Source organism: Cephus cinctus, unplaced genomic scaffold (assembly GCF_000341935.2).
Source record: "Cephus cinctus unplaced genomic scaffold, Ccin1 Ccin1_scaffold0227, whole genome shotgun sequence".
Taxonomy (NCBI): Eukaryota; Metazoa; Arthropoda; class Insecta; order Hymenoptera; family Cephidae; genus Cephus; species Cephus cinctus.
Window position 1 is genome coordinate 509,658 of NW_014332943.1, and position 6,307 is coordinate 515,964.

The 6,307-nt window shown below is 39.5% G+C and overlaps 1 protein-coding gene across 2 annotated transcripts in view; it reads right to left on the bottom strand.

Annotated features, from left to right (window-relative positions):
• LOC107265523 overlaps positions 1 to 6,307 on the bottom strand; it is an 88,845-nt gene that overhangs the window by 31,850 nt on the left and 50,688 nt on the right. The window lies entirely within an intron of this gene.

Genomic DNA, 6,307 nt, shown 5'->3' on the forward strand with positions numbered 1-6,307 from the left:
CCCCGCGGCCCCTCAACACAAAAAATCAGTGTCAAAAGTTTTTTTTGTAGATTTTTCATTGTTCTTTATCAATAGACGTTTTTGTTCTTTGGCTTAAGCAGTTCCTTTGTGTTCACTTAAAAAATCGTTCTTCACTTTCGAAAGGCACGTTTCGTACCATGTGTATGTATGTAAAGGGATTCGCGACAAAAATTTATAAGATGATGAAAATCGTAATGGCGGTAACGTTAGCATCGATAAAATCGCAAAGTGATAAGCAGGTACTAAAAGCTTTTTGAAGAGTCACACGTGCGTTATAAAAACAAGTCTATACAGTAGTCTAGCCATCGGTATAGATACCGCTAGCTGAGAGATCATCAAGGTCCTTTTACGGGCTCAAGGATGCGTGCTAATCGGCCAAAAGGAATTGCATTAGCCACGTAGATTGAAATTCTTGATTATTGAGACTTTGCAGTGAAAAAAGATACTGCGGCTACTTACGCATGAACTTGCATAAATTTATATAATTTCCTCTTTTTTTGCTTTACTACTACGTATTTTATATTTATTGTTAGCTCATTACACTGTTTATTTCTTTTGAATTTACAAAATCCATAATGCCGCTTTATCCTCTCACATCCCTTCTCCTTTCCACTTGGACCGCCGAACTGGTATTTCGTCCGTTCCTTAGGTAGCTAATAAAATTTTTTAATTCTCAATAGATTCTTGTTAGTGTTACTTTGCGGAACGTGGAAAGATCAAGTAAGCTGATAAAACGCAGCATTTCTATAAATATTGAACTTTGAATATCCTTTCAATTTTAGAATCTCATTGGGACAAACCAGTTTTCGTTATAAAGTTGCGTATAGATATTCGCCTCATTAACAAAATTATGTATACGAACGAAACATAGTGATTTGTTTTACTGTGGTAAAAATTGTAAATTTTCTAAAGAAAAAAGACGACAGATGACGCAATTCAAATGATAGATCAATACAATAAATATTGACTAATAAAATATATGATATACAGTATATAAGCACATAGAATACTGGTATCTCTATGGGAAACAAGTGAAATACTATTTTCGTATAGAACCATTGAATATTCACGTCACAGAGCGAGCAAGCCAGGCATTGAAGTTGTACCCGAATGTACATCGTTGAATTCAAATGGCGCATATATACATATTGCCGTTCGTGACTAACGGATGGAATAGCGATACAACAAAGTCGTGAGCGTAATCGGCATTGTTGTGACTCTGGACGTATTACGGGTTTAACGTGGAAAGTGTAAAATCGTATCGATACGAGTGTAACTCAATTTCGAAAACAATTAAGTGACTGAACGCGACAATGCATTTACACCTGTGTATAATCAGATACAACGATACGTACAGTACGAATGGAGACGTTTGTATCATATATAAATATCAACACAATTCTTGCAACGTGGAACAATCTTATCGCAGTAGTACCAAGCGAAACAATCGATCAGGATATTTTTTTCGTCAAAGTGTTTCAACGAGCATGTCGAATTTGAAAGTAATGAAGCGCCTTTGCACGCGGCTTTGTGTTTCAATGCTAATGACAGCTTAGCGTTGAATGGCCATAAAGACAGCAGCGAGTATGAGTAATGGGAAAGCGAGGAGTCATTTCAATTTCTCATTCCGACGATGCAGGAAGTGCATTGTCGAATCCCAATGGTCGATTCGATCCTGATGGTCGACAATAATTCTTCGAATAGCGTGAGAGCCTCTCTAAAGAGGGGGTGAGGGGGAGAGGGGCGGAATGGTTTCTAGGTTGAGGATTTAAGGAATGGAAAAAAAAAAGAGCACCATAGAAGACCCTATTCGAGGGAATATAGCAATGACGATAAATATACCAGAGAATCGACGTTTTCACGATATCTTGGAGAAACGTTTGGTTACCTTAGAACGAAAAGTGGGTCTGCGCACAGATCCATTATACACCTAAAGCTCGGTGCATCGATAAAAACACTCGTAAGTACCAACGTACTGGAACGCACCCACGTGTCAATAGTCGAAGGTTGCAATTTGTGTGTTCTATGCACTGAGTACCATAAGGGACAGAGATATATCACTTGAATTCCATTTTACTTATGCATAATGATTATTGCAGTACGCAATGCTGGCTTTGATATTAATGACAGAAAGAATTAGTATATAAAAAGTTCTCCAGGCCCAGTAATCCTCTCCCTCGTTTTATCAGTTATTCAGTCTGTCATAAAGGCAGTATTTACATGTGCAATGTAAATACAAAGAAAGAGTGAAAGGGAGAGAAGGGGAAAAAGAGGCAGAGAGAGAGTGAGAGAGAGAGAAGGGGGGGGTGGAAGTAACATCAAATACGATATTTATTTATAGTGTTTTATTGGACACGACGTTATCTCTCCGACTGCACATTGCAAGTTGCAACTGGCAACGTGCCATGGACGCTAGCACGTTGCACTTCTATTTAACTCATCCCACTTCTCATTACGTTTCGCATATTCCTCAATGCTGCACTTATATATACATACACACACATATATATACGCACAGATCGCCTGTAGATTTTGGTAGAGTATATAACGATTAACCTCCCCGTACAATTTCGCTGAATTAATTATAAAAAAGAAAATTTTCAAGGTGCCTCGGAGTGCATTTTATAGCCGAGGGACGGAAGAGCGTCGATTTATCATAATGAGTAAAAACAAAATATCTTTTTCTCTCTCTTGCAAACCGTAAGATGCAAATTGGTAGAATTCACTTGATGGCGACTGCACTCTGCGATGTTTATGATAGCAAACTGACCTTGGTCAATGTGCAACCGATCACAAAAGTGCATAGCATAGGCGTCTAGACTAACGCAATGGAGGAGTATACAGTGACAAGAGTGCGAACAAACCGCTTATCGTTGGCTTTCGGGCGCATTTCAATTGCAGATATCGTCAGGAGTCCGACTAAACAGTCTATTTGTTTAACCTCCAGGTTTCGTGCGTACGATGGAAACTTTTCCGATGCACATTTGCATGGCACCCGTCGCATAAACATCCTCGGACTAATCTTGCACGTCGTCCGCTGACGTATGTATGTATACACATGCGTCGACACGTATCATCCAAAGCCTAGTGTGTGGATCGGATGAATTTTCACAGCGAAAATCGGTGTCGTTCAAGGAACTAGAACAGTTAACCGGAAACGAGACATCGTGACTCGAAGGTCTTCTCAGTTTCAACTGGGCACATTCCATTAAAATTGTTGTATCGAAAAGTCAAGATGGAAAAAAGATACAGAGGATAAAAAACATAAATAAAAGACAGTTCATAGCCATAGGAGATTCTAGAAGGATTCGACGCAGTGGAAATTCTGTAAATCAAAGAACTCAAACTCGGCAGTAGTTGCGCAACATATTATACGAACGTAACGCGTGAGAAACGTCTTTGAGAAAAGTTGACTTTTCATCAAGATCATTCCCTAGCAATACGTACTACTGCACAATGTATAAACGGTGGGTATAACTATAACCGACAGCTGCACTATAAAAATACTCACGATGTATAAAACAACATTGCCGAGTTACATTATAGACGAAAGCATAAATCTATAAATATTAGTCGAGTGCAGTAAAGCTTTTCATTAACGATTCTTCTCATAAAATCTTATAAAAATTCGGTTCCGTCAAACGCTCGCAACTGTGTCAAAGCTCAAATGAAAAGTACACGCGGTATACATATATTCATGTTATGACAAAAAATACAGTAACAAGATTTCATAAAGTGAAACCATGACGTGACCTAACCTATATTTTTAATGGCAGTGGAAAATATATCCACTATTTCCATGATGTATGCTATATATCTATAAGTTTACCAAGTCAATCACGTACTAATCTTCGACATCTTACTACATAGTATCTTAATCCTAGAATGGTCCACTGGGTGTCGCGTACCCCAAACCCAGTGTATCTTTAGCGATTGGATGCGCAAATGTACCGTTCTAGGTTTAATTGACTTAGGCAAATAATGGTCTGGCAAAAGTGTCGTGCGTTTCAAAAGTGTATATTTCAAGAAAAATTATCAGCACTTTGTTGGCTGGAAAACTAACGCGGATGTTCATCTTACGAGGAAGTTCATATTGCTTGTATGTGAAGGTAATCTAACCTAGACTGTACACGTGCAATGGGAAACGTTTCAATATAATACTATTACATGCTAGGTACCGTAAATAGCCCCGTTTGTTCATGAAACTGAGGATGGCAGCGTATAAACGTCCTATAGTATAGGGAGACCTCGTTTCTAAGGCGTGGAAAGGAATCGGGAACGCACGAGGCCGGCTAACGTAAATGCTGCAAGGTCTAAGGCAATTGCAGTTGGCGTCGTGGCCGGGTGCAATGGAAGTGGCCGACGAAAGGAAGGAGGCGTCGCAAGCGGCGGGCCAGCAGTGACGGCAACATAGGGGCAATAGAGGGCAACGCACCCAGTCAGCCTTGGCATGAATTGAGTCTAGCAATGCGAAAGTGAGGTTAGCTGGCAGTGTCGGGCGTAGCTAGAGTATTCATCGTGGTGCCTGCACTGGGCTATCTTGACGGGAGTAAATGTTTTATAGAAAAAAGCGATAGGTCACGATGTATGTAAGACGGAGGAAAGAATACATTTTTAGGGTAAAAAAGGACCGGGAAAAAAAATACACAAAGGAATAGTGGGCGATGAATTATTTCAGAAAATATAGAAAACAATATTTATGCGTTATACTAAATACTGACAATAAGGAAAGTAATATTTTTGAGTTAGCCAAGTTTTACCGCAGGCATGGAAGTATGGTTAAGATATCGTGTTTTTCGGTAAAGTTATGTCATTGACTAATTGTAAGTTGTTTCGTTCTAATTCCCCGTTGCAGGTAAATGCTCTCTTATACTAGTGATAGAAATAATACGCTCTATACTGGTCGTGTATAAATTAAAAATAACATCGTATTAATTAACAGCATACTGCAAATTTGGCTGAACCTTATGTGGATTCAAATTTCTCGCTGTATGTTAACGAACCACACCGTTTTGGCGGACACGTGCGAATGCTTTAAAAACTTGAAATTAGCCGCACGAAAGCACCTAATTCCCATATGTATATATGTATATATATGGTATATAATGATAACGATAAAAATTTTAAAGACATTATAGAAGAACTATTATGTAAAACTAAATAGAAGGCTACATATTCTAACAAATAAAATAAAAATGTTCAATATTGCTAAGGCAACAAAACAAAGTGCACAAGAAAGAAAAAGTATTACCCCCAAAACATTTTCCAGGATCATCGTTTCCCTCGAAAATTGCTTTTACATCCTTTTACATGGTAAATCGACATGTTGCATCCTTTAGATTCTATAGCTGCTGGCTCTACCCACCTGCTCCCCCTACGTTATAGGGTATCCATATCTATACTTATATCGAGGCACGAGTGACAAAGTAAACGAAGAGATGAAAAAGAGAAGCGAAAAAAAAGAAAACGAAAAATAAGGAAAAGGGAAAGTTTACAGGGGAATTCAGCTCGAAGCCTCGGCATTATTTTCGAGTTTCTTCCGTAGCGTTTCAATGCGCACATACGATCTTGTCGAACTAAGCTGCAGCAACGACCAACGCAACTGCATCGGGGCCGACAGAGTTCGAGCGCAGCGCACCGGGAACACGAGATTGAGAACCTGACAGAAAGACAGAGAGGGAAAGAGAATCAGAAGCGTGAAGCAGATAAAGTATACGGGATAGAGCGAGAGGTATATAATGGCAAAGAGTAGGGTAGAGCCTAAGAGAGAGACGTAGACAGGCATAGGCGATGGAGTAGAAAAGAGGGAGAGGAGAGAATGGGAAGGGATCGGATGTAACATTATGAGAGCGAAAAGGAGAAAAGACCTTAAACCAACTAGAGAGAGCGAGAAGGAAGACGCAATGCATTCTAGTGGTGGGGATTGCGCGCTGCTTTTGAAAAAACCGCGAAGCTTTAAGAAGCCGTGTCGAGCCCCCCACCACCGAGTCCAATGCAGGCTTCTATGCCTGACATAGACGAGCGTTGCTTGTCGTTCTATTACCGTAAAATCTACTAGTGTTTCCTGGCAAAACTCTTAGTTCACCTGAAGATTAATAGTAGACTATTTAAGCATTGTATAGTTATTTGGAATTCCCGTGGAAAACTAGTTACCGTTATGCCTTTGTGTCGAGTAGTTGAATAACTTGCTTGTCTGATTATTAGGTTATCGGTGCTGTGTAGATTTTTGTTACATAACGCAACATCCTTGATATACTTCATGATCTTCTTACTTTTTTTGAGGGGG